The sequence below is a fragment of the Ochotona princeps genome, chromosome 16 (genome assembly GCF_030435755.1).
Source record: "Ochotona princeps isolate mOchPri1 chromosome 16, mOchPri1.hap1, whole genome shotgun sequence".
Taxonomy (NCBI): domain Eukaryota; kingdom Metazoa; phylum Chordata; class Mammalia; order Lagomorpha; family Ochotonidae; genus Ochotona; species Ochotona princeps.
The window spans coordinates 40,728,105-40,742,583 of NC_080847.1; positions in this window are offsets into that span (position 1 = coordinate 40,728,105).

The window sequence follows — 14,479 nt, forward strand, 5'->3', positions numbered from 1 at the left end:
TGGCATGTGAAACCCGCCTGTGAAGCCTTCGTTTGTGTGGGATGCTAACCAACATGCCCTTCAGGACAATGCACTCAACTGGCATTAAGCATAGTGTGTGAACACGTAGTTTGCTTGAGAGCTGCCTGTCAGCCTGATGGTGTGTGACGTCAGTGAGCCAAATGGAGTTGTTCTCCCACAAGAACCACTCGGCTGATGCTTCGTCAATATGCAATTCAGCAACATGCACTGTTGACTGATGGAATTAGCTCTTAGAGCAACATCTGCGTCTAGAGCCTTTGTATTTAGGGCTAGCTGAAAAGGGCTTTGGCGCTGAAGTGGTTTCTGAATGTGGAGTTGGTGCCATGTGAAACCCGCCTGTGGAGCCTTCGTTTGTGTGGGATGCTCACCAAGCTGCCCTTCAGGACAACGCACTCAAACGGCATTAAGCATAGTGTGTGAACACGTAGTTTGCTTGAGAGCTGCCTGTCAGCCTGATGGTGTGTGAAATCAGTGAGCCAAATGGAGTTGTTCTCTCACAAGAACCACTCGGCTGATGCTTCTTCAATATGCAATTCAGCAACATGCAGTGTTGCTTGATGGAATTAGCTCTTACAACAACATCTGCGTCTAGAGCCTTTGTATTTAGGGCTAGCTGAAAAGGGCTTTGGCGCTCAAGTGGTTTCTGAATGTGGAGTTGGTGGCATGTGAAACCCGCCTGTGGAGCCTTCGTTTGTGTGGGATGCTCACCAAGCTGCCCTTCAGGACAATGCACTCAAACGGCATTAAGCATAGTGTGTGAACACGTAGTTTGCTTGAGAGCTGCCTGTCAGCCTGATGGTGTGTGAAGTCAGTGAGCCAAATGGAGTTGTTCTCCCACAAGAACCACTCGGCTGATGCTTCTTCAATATGCAATTCAGCAACATGCACTGTTGCTTGATGGAATTAGCTCTTAGAGCAACATCTGCGTCTAGAGCCTTTGTATTTAGGGCTAGCTGAAAAGGGCTTTGGCGCTCAAGTGGTTTCTGAATGTGGAGTTGGTGGCATGTGAAACCCGCCTGTGAAGCCTTCGTTTGTGTGGGATGCTCACCAACCTGCCCTTCAGGACAATGCACTCAAACGGCATTAAGCATAGTGTGTGAACACGTAGTTTGCTTGAGAGCTGCCTGTCAGCCTGATGGTGTGTGAAGTCAGTGAGCCAAATGGAGTTGTTCTCCCACAAGAACCACTCGGCTGATGCTTCTTCAATATGCAATTCAGCAACATGCAGTGTTGCTTGATGGAATTAGCTCTTAGAGCAACATCTGCGTCTAGAGCCTTTGTATTTAGGGCTAGCTGAAAAGGGCTTTGGCGCTCAAGTGGTTTCTGAATGTGGAGTTGGTGGCATGTGAAACCCGCCTGTGAAGCCTTCGTTTGTGTGGGATGCTCACCAAGCTGCCCTTCAGGACAATGCACTCAACTGGCATTAAGCATAGTGTGTGAACACGTAGTTTGCTTGAGAGCTGCCTGTCAGCCTGATGGTGTGTGAAGTCAGTGAGCCAAATGGAGTTGTTCTCCCACAAGAACCACTCGGCTGATGCTTCTTCAATATGCAATTCAGCAACATGCAGTGTTGCTTGATGGAATTAGCTCTTACAGCAACATCTGCGTCTAGAGCCTTTGTATTTAGGGCTAGCTGAAAACAGCTTTGGCGCTCAAGTGGTTTCTGAATGTGGAGTTGGTGGCATGTGAAACCCGCCTGTGGAGCCTTCGTTTGTGTGGGATGCTCACCAAGCTGCCCTTCAGGACAATGCACTCAAAAGGCATTAAGCATAGTGTGTGAACACGTAGTTTGCTTGAGAGCTGCCTGTCAGCCTGATGGTGTGTGAAGTCAGTGAGCGAAATGGAGTTGCTCTCCCACAAGAACCACTCGGCTGATGCTTCGTCAATATGCCCTTCACCAACATGCATTGTTGCTTGATGGAATTAGCTCTTAGAGCAACATCTGCGTCTAGAGCCTTTGTATTTAGGGCTAGCTGAAAAGGGCTTTGGCGCTGAAGTGGTTTCTGAATGTGGAGTTGGTGGCATGTGAAACCCGCCTGTGGAGCCTTCGTTTGTGTGGGATGCTCACCAAGCTGCCCTTCAGGACAACGCACTCAAACGGCATTAAGCATAGTGTGTGAACACGTAGTTTGCTTGAGAGCTGCCTGTCAGCCTGATGGTGTGTGAAATCAGTGAGCCAAATGGAGTTGTTCTCTCACAAGAACCACTCGGCTGATTCTTCTTCAATATGCAATTCAGCAACATGCACTGTTGGTTGATGGAATTAGCTCTTACAGCAACATCTGCGTCTAGAGCCTTTGTATTTAGGGCTAGCTGAAAACGGCTTTGGCGCTGAAGTGGTTTCTGAATGTGGAGTTGGTGGCATGTGAAACCCGCCTGTGGAGCCTTGGTTTGTGTGTGATGCTCACCAAGCTGCCCTTCAGGACAATGCACTCAAATGCCATTAAGCACACTGTGCGAAATCGGAGTTTGCTTGAGAGCTGCCTGTCAGCCTGATGGTGTGTGAAGTCAGTGAGCCAAATGGAGTTGTTCTCCCACAAGAACCACTCGGCTGATGCTTCTTCAATATGCAATTCAGCAACATGCAGTGTTGCTTGATGGAACTAACTCTTACAGGAACATCTGCGTCTAGAGCCTTTGTATTTAGGGCTAGCTGGAAACGGCTTTGGCGCTGAAGTGGTTTCTGAATGTGGAGTTGGTGGCATGTGAAACCCGCCTGTGGAGCCTTCGTTTGTGTGGGATGCTCACCAAGCTGCCCTTCAGGACAATGCACTCAAACGGCATTAAGCATAGTGTGTGAACACGTAGTTTGCTTGAGAGCTGCCTGTCAGCCTGATGGTGTGTGAAGTCAGTGAGCCAAATGGAGTTGTTCTCCCACAAGAACCACTCGGCTGATGCTTCTTCAATATGCAATTCAGCAACATGCAGTGTTGCTTGATGGAATTAGCTCTTACAGCAACATCTGCGTCTAGAGCCTTTGTCTTTAGGGCTAGCTGAAAACGGCTTTGGCGCTGAAGTGGTTTCTGAATGTGGAGTTGGTGGCATGTGAAACCCGCCTGTGGAGCCTTCGTTTGTGTGGGATGCTCACCAAGCTGCCCTTCAGGACAATGCACTCAAACGGCATTAAGCATACTGTGTGAACACGTAGTTTGCTTGAGAGCTGCCTGTCAGCCTGATGGTGTGTGAAGTCAGTGAGCCAAATGGAGTTGTTCTCCCACAAGAACCACTCGGCTGATGCTTCTTCAATATGCAATTCAGCAACATGCACTGTTGCTTGATGGAATTAGCTCTTAGAGCAACATCTGCGTCTAGAGCCTTTGTATTTAGGGCTAGCTGAAAACGGCCTTGGCGCTGAAGTGGTTTCTGAATGTGGAGTTGGTGGCATGTGAAACCCGCCTGTGGAGCCTTCGTTTGTGTGGGATGCTCACCAAGCTGCCCTTCAGGACAATGCACTCAAACGGCATTAAGCACTGTGAGAAATCGGAGTTTGCTTGAGAGCTGCCTGTCAGCCTGATGGTGTGTGAAGTCAGTGAGCCAAATGGAGTTGTTCTCCCACAAGAAGCACTCGGCTGATGCTTCGTCAATATGCAATTCAGCAACATGCACTGTTGCCTGATGGAATTAGCTCTTAGAGCAACATCTGCGTCTAGAGCCTTTGTATTTAGGGCTAGCTGAAAAGGGCTTTGGCGTTCAAGTGGTTTCTGAATGTGGAGTTGGTGGCATGTGAAACCCGCCTGTGGAGCCTTCGTTTGTGTGGGATGCTCACCAAGCTGCCCTTCAGGACAATGCACTCAAATGCCATTAAGCACACTGTGCGAGATCGGAGTTTGCTTGAGAGCTGCCTGTCAGCCTGATGGTGTGTGAAGTCAGTGAGCCAAATGGAGTTGTTCTCCCACAAGAACCACTCGGCTGATGCTTCTTCAATATGCAATTCAGCAACATGCAGTGTTGCTTGATGGAATTAGCTCTTACAGCAACATCTGCGTCTAGAGCCTTTGTATTTAGGGCTAGCTGAAAATGGCTTTGGCGCTCAAGTGGTTTCTGAATGTGGAGTTGGTGGCATGTGAAACCCGCCTGTGGAGCCTTCGTTTGTGTGGGATGCTCACCAAGCTGCCCTTCAGGACAATGCACTCAAAAGGCATTAAGCATAGTGTGTGAACACGTAGTTTGCTTGAGAGCTGCCTGTCAGCCTGATGGTGTGTGAAGTCAGTGAGCCAAATGGAGTTGTTCTCCCACAAGAACCACTCGGCTGATGCTTCTTCAATATGCAATTCAGCAACATGCAGTGTTGCTTGATGGAATTAGCTCTTAGAGCAACATCTGTGTCTAGAGCCTTTGTATTTAGGGCTAGCTGAAAACGGCTTTGGCGCTCAAGTGGTTTCTGAATGTGGAGTTGGTGGCATGTGAAACCCGCCTGTGGAGCCTTCGTTTGTGTGGGATGCTCACCAAGCTGCCCTTCAGGACAATGCACTCAAATGCCATTAAGCACACTGTGCGAAATCGGAGTTTGCTTGAGAGCTGCCTGTCAGCCTGATGGTGTGTGAAGTCAGTGAGCCAAATGGAGTTGTTCTCCCACAAGAACCACTGGGCTGATGCTTCGTCAATATGCAATTCAGCAACATGCACTGTTGCCTGATGGAATTAGCTCTTAGAGCAACATCTGCGTCTAGAGCCTTTGTATTTCGGGCTAGCTGAAAAGGGCTTTGGCGCTGAAGTGGTTTCTGAATGTGGAGTTGGTGGCATGTGAAACCCGCCTGTGGAGCCTTCATTTTTGTGGGATGCTCACTAAGCTGCCCTTCAGGACAATGCACTCAAACGGCGTTAAGCACACTGTGCGAAATCGGAGTTTGCTTGAGAGCTGCCTGTCAGCCTGATGGTGTGTGAAATCAGTGAGCCAAATGGAGTTGTTCTCCCACAAGAACCACTCGGCTGATGCTTCGTCAATATGCAATTCAGCAACATGCACTGTTGCCTGATGGAATTAGCTCTTACAGCAACATCTGCGTCTAGAGCCTTTGTATTTAGGGCTAGCTGAAAAGGGCTTTGGCGCTGAAGTGGTTTCTGAATGTGGAGTTGGTGGCATGTGAAACCCGCCTGTGGAGCCTTCGTTTTTGTGGGATGCTCACCAAGCTGCCCTTCAGGACAATGCACTCAAACGGCGTTAAGCACACTGTGCTAAATCGGAGTTTGCTTGAGAGCTGCCTGTCAGCCTGATGGTGTGTGACGTCAGTGAGCCAAATGGAGTTGTTCTCCCTCAAGAACCACTCGGCTGATGCTTCGTCAATATGCAATTCAGCAACATGCACTGTTGCCTGATGGAATTAGCTCTTAGAGCAACATCTGCGTCTAGAGCCTTTGTATTTAGGGCTAGCTGAAAAGGGCTTTGGCGCTGAAGTGGTTTCTGAATGTGGAGTTGGTGGCATGTGAAACCCGCCTGTGGAGCCTTCGTTTGTGTGGGATGCTCACCAAGCTGCCCTTCAGGACAACGCACTCAAACGGCATTAAGCATAGTGTGTGAATACGTAGTTTGCTTGAGAGCTGCCTGTCAGCCTGATGGTGTGTGAAATCAGTGAGCCAAATGGAGTTGTTCTCTCACAAGAACCACTCGGCTGATTCTTCTTCAATATGCAATTCAGCAACATGCACTGTTGCTTGATGGAATTAGCTCTTACAGCAACATCTGCGTCTAGAGCCTTTGTATTTAGGGCTAGCTGAAAAGGGCTTTGGCGCTCAAGTGGTTTCTGAATGTGGAGTTGGTGGCATGTGAAACCCGCCTGTGAAGCCTTCGTTTGTGTGGGATGCTAACCAACATGCCCTTCAGGACAATGCACTCAACTGGCATTAAGCATAGTGTGTGAACACGTAGTTTGCTTGAGAGCTGCCTGTCAGCCTGATGGTGTGTGACGTCAGTGAGCCAAATGGAGTTGTTCTCCCACAAGAACCACTCGGCTGATGCTTCGTCAATATGCAATTCAGCAACATGCACTGTTGACTGATGGAATTAGCTCTTAGAGCAACATCTGCGTCTAGAGCCTTTGTATTTAGGGCTAGCTGAAAAGGGCTTTGGCGCTGAAGTGGTTTCTGAATGTGGAGTTGGTGGCATGTGAAACCCGCCTGTGGAGCCTTCGTTTGTGTGGGATGCTCACCAAGCTGCCCTTCAGGACAACGCACTCAAACGGCATTAAGCATAGTGTGTGAACACGTAGTTTGCTTGAGAGCTGCCTGTCAGCCTGATGGTGTGTGAAATCAGTGAGCCAAATGGAGTTGTTCTCTCACAAGAACCACTCGGCTGATGCTTCTTCAATATGCAATTCAGCAACATGCAGTGTTGCTTGATGGAATTAGCTCTTACAACAACATCTGCGTCTAGAGCCTTTGTATTTAGGGCTAGCTGAAAAGGGCTTTGGCGCTCAAGTGGTTTCTGAATGTGGAGTTGGTGGCATGTGAAACCCGCCTGTGGAGCCTTCGTTTGTGTGGGATGCTCACCAAGCTGCCCTTCAGGACAATGCACTCAAACGGCATTAAGCATAGTGTGTGAACACGTAGTTTGCTTGAGAGCTGCCTGTCAGCCTGATGGTGTGTGAAGTCAGTGAGCCAAATGGAGTTGTTCTCCCACAAGAACCACTCGGCTGATGCTTCTTCAATATGCAATTCAGCAACATGCACTGTTGCTTGATGGAATTAGCTCTTAGAGCAACATCTGCGTCTAGAGCCTTTGTATTTAGGGCTAGCTGAAAAGGGCTTTGGCGCTCAAGTGGTTTGTGAATGTGGAGTTGGTGGCATGTGAAACCCGCCTGTGAAGCCTTCGTTTGTGTGGGATGCTCACCAACCTGCCCTTCAGGACAATGCACTCAAACGGCATTAAGCATAGTGTGTGAACACGTAGTTTGCTTGAGAGCTGCCTGTCAGCCTGATGGTGTGTGAAGTCAGTGAGCCAAATGGAGTTGTTCTCCCACAAGAACCACTCGGCTGATGCTTCTTCAATATGCAATTCAGCAACATGCAGTGTTGCTTGATGGAATTAGCTCTTAGAGCAACATCTGCGTCTAGAGCCTTTGTATTTAGGGCTAGCTGAAAAGGGCTTTGGCGCTCAAGTGGTTTCTGAATGTGGAGTTGGTGGCATGTGAAACCCGCCTGTGAAGCCTTCGTTTGTGTGGGATGCTCACCAAGCTGCCCTTCAGGACAATGCACTCAACTGGCATTAAGCATAGTGTGTGAACACGTAGTTTGCTTGAGAGCTGCCTGTCAGCCTGATGGTGTGTGAAGTCAGTGAGCCAAATGGAGTTGTTCTCCCACAAGAACCACTCGGCTGATGCTTCTTCAATATGCAATTCAGCAACATGCAGTGTTGCTTGATGGAATTAGCTCTTACAGCAACATCTGCGTCTAGAGCCTTTGTATTTAGGGCTAGCTGAAAACAGCTTTGGCGCTCAAGTGGTTTCTGAATGTGGAGTTGGTGGCATGTGAAACCCGCCTGTGGAGCCTTCGTTTGTGTGGGATGCTCACCAAGCTGCCCTTCAGGACAATGCACTCAAAAGGCATTAAGCATAGTGTGTGAACACGTAGTTTGCTTGAGAGCTGCCTGTCAGCCTGATGGTGTGTGAAGTCAGTGAGCGAAATGGAGTTGCTCTCCCACAAGAACCACTCGGCTGATGCTTCGTCAATATGCAATTCAGCAACATGCACTGTTGACTGATGGAATTAGCTCTTAGAGCAACATCTGCGTCTAGAGCCTTTGTATTTAGGGCTAGCTGAAAAGGGCTTTGGCGCTGAAGTGGTTTCTGAATGTGGAGTTGGTGGCATGTGAAACCCGCCTGTGGAGCCTTCGTTTGTGTGGGATGCTCACCAAGCTGCCCTTCAGGACAACGCACTCAAACGGCATTAAGCATAGTGTGTGAACACGTAGTTTGCTTGAGAGCTGCCTGTCAGCCTGATGGTGTGTGAAATCAGTGAGCCAAATGGAGTTGTTCTCTCACAAGAACCACTCGGCTGATTCTTCTTCAATATGCAATTCAGCAACATGCACTGTTGGTTGATGGAATTAGCTCTTACAGCAACATCTGCGTCTAGAGCCTTTGTATTTAGGGCTAGCTGAAAACGGCTTTGGCGCTGAAGTGGTTTCTGAATGTGGAGTTGGTGGCATGTGAAACCCGCCTGTGGAGCCTTGGTTTGTGTGTGATGCTCACCAAGCTGCCCTTCAGGACAATGCACTCAAATGCCATTAAGCACACTGTGCGAAATCGGAGTTTGCTTGAGAGCTGCCTGTCAGCCTGATGGTGTGTGAAGTCAGTGAGCCAAATGGAGTTGTTCTCCCACAAGAACCACTCGGCTGATGCTTCTTCAATATGCAATTCAGCAACATGCAGTGTTGCTTGATGGAACTAACTCTTACAGCAACATCTGCGTCTAGAGCCTTTGTATTTAGGGCTAGCTGGAAACGGCTTTGGCGCTGAAGTGGTTTCTGAATGTGGAGTTGGTGGCATGTGAAACCCGCCTGTGGAGCCTTCGTTTGTGTGGGATGCTCACCAAGCTGCCCTTCAGGACAATGCACTCAAACGGCATTAAGCATAGTGTGTGAACACGTAGTTTGCTTGAGAGCTGCCTGTCAGCCTGATGGTGTGTGAAGTCAGTGAGCCAAATGGAGTTGTTCTCCCACAAGAACCACTCGGCTGATGCTTCTTCAATATGCAATTCAGCAACATGCAGTGTTGCTTGATGGAATTAGCTCTTACAGCAACATCTGCGTCTAGAGCCTTTGCATTTAGGGCTAGCTGAAAACAGCTTTGGCGCTCAAGTGGTTTCTGAATGTGGAGTTGGTGGCATGTGAAACCCGCCTGTGGAGCCTTCGTTTGTGTGGGATGCTCACCAAGCTGCCCTTCAGGACAATGCACTCAAAAGGCATTAAGCATAGTGTGTGAACACGTAGTTTGCTTGAGAGCTGCCTGTCAGCCTGATGGTGTGTGAAGTCAGTGAGCGAAATGGAGTTGCTCTCCCACAAGAACCACTCGGCTGATGCTTCGTCAATATGCAATTCAGCAACATGCACTGTTGACTGATGGAATTAGCTCTTAGAGCAACATCTGCGTCTAGAGCCTTTGTATTTAGGGCTAGCTGAAAAGGGCTTTGGCGCTGAAGTGGTTTCTGAATGTGGAGTTGGTGGCATGTGAAACCCGCCTGTGGAGCCTTCGTTTGTGTGGGATGCTCACCAAGCTGCCCTTCAGGACAACGCACTCAAACGGCATTAAGCATAGTGTGTGAACACGTAGTTTGCTTGAGAGCTGCCTGTCAGCCTGATGGTGTGTGAAATCAGTGAGCCAAATGGAGTTGTTCTCTCACAAGAACCACTCGGCTGATTCTTCTTCAATATGCAATTCAGCAACATGCACTGTTGCTTGATGGAATTAGCTCTTACAGCAACATCTGCGTCTAGAGCCTTTGTATTTAGGGCTAGCTGAAAACGGCTTTGGCGCTGAAGTGGTTTCTGAATGTGGAGTTGGTGGCATGTGAAACCCGCCTGTGGAGCCTTGGTTTGTGTGTGATGCTCACCAAGCTGCCCTTCAGGACAATGCACTCAAATGCCATTAAGCACACTGTGCGAAATCGGAGTTTGCTTGAGAGCTGCCTGTCAGCCTGATGGTGTGTGAAGTCAGTGAGCCAAATGGAGTTGTTCTCCCACAAGAACCACTCGGCTGATGCTTCTTCAATATGCAATTCAGCAACATGCAGTGTTGCTTGATGGAACTAACTCTTACAGCAACATCTGCGTCTAGAGCCTTTGTATTTAGGGCTAGCTGGAAACGGCTTTGGCGCTGAAGTGGTTTCTGAATGTGGAGTTGGTGGCATGTGAAACCCGCCTGTGGAGCCTTCGTTTGTGTGGGATGCTCACCAAGCTGCCCTTCAGGACAATGCACTCAAACGGCATTAAGCATAGTGTGTGAACACGTAGTTTGCTTGAGAGCTGCCTGTCAGCCTGATGGTGTGTGAAGTCAGTGAGCCAAATGGAGTTGTTCTCCCACAAGAACCACTCGGCTGATGCTTCTTCAATATGCAATTCAGCAACATGCAGTGTTGCTTGATGGAATTAGCTCTTACAGCAACATCTGCGTCTAGAGCCTTTGTCTTTAGGGCTAGCTGAAAACGGCTTTGGCGCTGAAGTGGTTTCTGAATGTGGAGTTGGTGGCATGTGAAACCCGCCTGTGGAGCCTTCGTTTGTGTGGGATGCTCACCAAGCTGCCCTTCAGGACAATGCACTCAAACGGCATTAAGCATACTGTGTGAACACGTAGTTTGCTTGAGAGCTGCCTGTCAGCCTGATGGTGTGTGAAGTCAGTGAGCCAAATGGAGTTGTTCTCCCACAAGAACCACTCGGCTGATGCTTCTTCAATATGCAATTCAGCAACATGCACTGTTGCTTGATGGAATTAGCTCTTAGAGCAACATCTGCGTCTAGAGCCTTTGTATTTAGGGCTAGCTGAAAACGGCTTTGGCGCTCAAGTGGTTTCTGAATGTGGAGTTGGTGGCATGTGAAACCCGCCTGTGGAGCCTTCGTTTGTGTGGGATGCTCACCAAGCTGCCCTTCAGGACAATGCACTCAAACGGCATTAAGCACTGTGAGAAATCGGAGTTTGCTTGAGAGCTGCCTGTCAGCCTGATGGTGTGTGAAGTCAGTGAGCCAAATGGAGTTGTTCTCCCACAAGAAGCACTCGGCTGATGCTTCGTCAATATGCAATTCAGCAACATGCACTGTTGCCTGATGGAATTAGCTCTTAGAGCAACATCTGCGTCTAGAGCCTTTGTATTTAGGGCTAGCTGAAAAGGGCTTTGGCGCTCAAGTGGTTTCTGAATGTGGAGTTGGTGGCATGTGAAACCCGCCTGTGGAGCCTTCGTTTGTGTGGGATGCTCACCAAGCTGCCCTTCAGGACAATGCACTCAAATGCCATTAAGCACACTGTGCGAAATCGGAGTTTGCTTGAGAGCTGCCTGTCAGCCTGATGGTGTGTGAAGTCAGTGAGCCAAATGGAGTTGTTCTCCCACAAGAACCACTCGGCTGATGCTTCTTCAATATGCAATTCAGCAACATGCAGTGTTGCTTGATGGAATTAGCTCTTATAGCAACATCTGCGTCTAGAGCCTTTGTATTTAGGGCTAGCTGAAAATGGCTTTGGCGCTCAAGTGGTTTCTGAATGTGGAGTTGGTGGCATGTGAAACCCGCCTGTGGAGCCTTCGTTTGTGTGGGATGCTCACCAAGCTGCCCTTCAGGACAATGCACTCAAAAGGCATTAAGCATAGTGTGTGAACACGTAGTTTGCTTGAGAGCTGCCTGTCAGCCTGATGGTGTGTGAAGTCAGTGAGCCAAATGGAGTTGTTCTCCCACAAGAACCACTCGGCTGATGCTTCTTCAATATGCAATTCAGCAACATGCAGTGTTGCTTGATGGAATTAGCTCTTAGAGCAACATCTGTGTCTAGAGCCTTTGTATTTAGGGCTAGCTGAAAACGGCTTTGGCGCTCAAGTGGTTTCTGAATGTGGAGTTGGTGGCATGTGAAACCCGCCTGTGGAGCCTTCGTTTGTGTGGGATGCTCACCAAGCTGCCCTTCAGGACAATGCACTCAAATGCCATTAAGCACACTGTGCGAAATCGGAGTTTGCTTGAGAGCTGCCTGTCAGCCTGATGGTGTGTGAAGTCAGTGAGCCAAATGGAGTTGTTCTCCCACAAGAACCACTGGGCTGATGCTTCGTCAATATGCAATTCAGCAACATGCACTGTTGCCTGATGGAATTAGCTCTTAGAGCAACATCTGCGTCTAGAGCCTTTGTATTTAGGGCTAGCTGAAAAGGGCTTTGGCGCTGAAGTGGTTTCTGAATGTGGAGTTGGTGGCATGTGAAACCCGCCTGTGGAGCCTTCGTTTGTGTGGGATGCTCACCAAGCTGCCCTTCAGGACAACGCACTCAAACGGCATTAAGCATAGTGTGTGAACACGTAGTTTGCTTGAGAGCTGCCTGTCAGCCTGATGGTGTGTGAAGTCAGTGAGCCAAATGGAGTTGTTCTCCCACAAGAACCACTCGGCTGATGCTTCTTCAATATGCAATTCAGCAACGTGCAGTGTTGCTTGATGGAATTAGCTCTTAGAGCAACATCTGCGTCTAGAGCCTTTGTATTTAGGGCTAGCTGAAAATGGCTTTGGCGCTCAAGTGGTTTCTGAATGTGGAGTTGGTGGCATGTTTAACCCGCCTGTGGAGCCTTCGTTTGTGTGGGATGCTCACCAAGCTGCCCTTCAGGACAATGCACTCAAACGGCATTAAGCATAGTGTGTGAACACGTAGTTTGCTTGAGAGCTGCCTGTCAGCCTGATGGTGTGTGAAGTCAGTGAGCCAAATGGAGTTGTTCTCCCACAAGAACCACTCGGCTGATGCTTCTTCAATATGCAATTCAGCAACATGCAGTGTTGCTTGATGGAATTAGCTCTTACAGCAACATCTGCGTCTAGAGCCTTTGTCTTTAGGGCTAGCTGAAAACGGCTTTGGCGCTCAAGTGGTTTCTGAATGTGGAGTTGGTGGCATGTGAAACCCGCCTGTGGAGCCTTCGTTTGTGTGGGATGCTCACCAAGCTGCCCTTCAGGACAATGCACTCAAACGGCATTAAGCATACTGTGTGAACACGTAGTTTGCTTGAGAGCTGCCTGTCAGCCTGATGGTGTGTGAAGTCAGTGAGCCAAATGGAGTTGTTCTCCCACAAGAACCACTCGGCTGATGCTTCTTCAATATGCAATTCAGCAACATGCACTGTTGCTTGATGGAATTAGCTCTTAGAGCAACATCTGCGTCTAGAGCCTTTGTATTTAGGGCTAGCTGAAAACGGCTTTGGCGCTCAAGTGGTTTCTGAATGTGGAGTTGGTGGCATGTGAAACCCGCCTGTGGAGCCTTCGTTTGTGTGGGATGCTCACCAAGCTGCCCTTCAGGACAATGCACTCAAACGGCATTAAGCACTGTGAGAAATCGGAGTTTGCTTGAGAGCTGCCTGTCAGCCTGATGGTGTGTGAAGTCAGTGAGCCAAATGGAGTTGTTCTCCCACAAGAAGCACTCGGCTGATGCTTCGTCAATATGCAATTCAGCAACATGCGCTGTTGCCTGATGGAATTAGCTCTTAGAGCAACATCTGCGTCTAGAGCCTTTGTATTTAGGGCTAGCTGAAAAGGGCTTTGGCGCTCAAGTGGTTTCTGAATGTGGAGTTGGTGGCATGTGAAACCCGCCTGTGGAGCCTTCGTTTGTGTGGGATGCTCACCAAGCTGCCCTTCAGGACAATGCACTCAAATGCCATTAAGCACACTGTGCGAAATCGGAGTTTGCTTGAGAGCTGCCTGTCAGCCTGATGGTGTGTGAAGTCAGTGAGCCAAATGGAGTTGTTCTCCCACAAGAACCACTCGGCTGATGCTTCTTCAATATGCAATTCAGCAACATGCAGTGTTGCTTGATGGAATTAGCTCTTATAGCAACATCTGCGTCTAGAGCCTTTGTATTTAGGGCTAGCTGAAAATGGCTTTGGCGCTCAAGTGGTTTCTGAATGTGGAGTTGGTGGCATGTGAAACCCGCCTGTGGAGCCTTCGTTTGTGTGGGATGCTCACCAAGCTGCCCTTCAGGACAATGCACTCAAAAGGCATTAAGCATAGTGTGTGAACACGTAGTTTGCTTGAGAGCTGCCTGTCAGCCTGATGGTGTGTGAAGTCAGTGAGCCAAATGGAGTTGTTCTCCCACAAGAACCACTCGGCTGATGCTTCTTCAATATGCAATTCAGCAACATGCAGTGTTGCTTGATGGAATTAGCTCTTAGAGCAACATCTGTGTCTAGAGCCTTTGTATTTAGGGCTAGCTGAAAACGGCTTTGGCGCTCAAGTGGTTTCTGAATGTGGAGTTGGTGGCATGTGAAACCCGCCTGTGGAGCCTTCGTTTGTGTGGGATGCTCACCAAGCTGCCCTTCAGGACAATGCACTCAAATGCCATTAAGCACACTGTGCGAAATCGGAGTTTGCTTGAGAGCTGCCTGTCAGCCTGATGGTGTGTGAAGTCAGTGAGCCAAATGGAGTTGTTCTCCCACAAGAACCACTGGGCTGATGCTTCGTCAATATGCAATTCAGCAACATGCACTGTTGCCTGATGGAATTAGCTCTTAGAGCAACATCTGCGTCTAGAGCCTTTGTATTTAGGGCTAGCTGAAAAGGGCTTTGGCGCTGAAGTGGTTTCTGAATGTGGAGTTGGTGGCATGTGAAACCCGCCTGTGGAGCCTTCGTTTGTGTGGGATGCTCACCAAGCTGCCCTTCAGGACAACGCACTCAAACGGCATTAAGCATAGTGTGTGAACACGTAGTTTGCTTGAGAGCTGCCTGTCAGCCTGATGGTGTGTGAAGTCAGTGAGCCAAATGGAGTTGTTCTCCCACAAGAACCACTCGGCTGATGCTTCTTC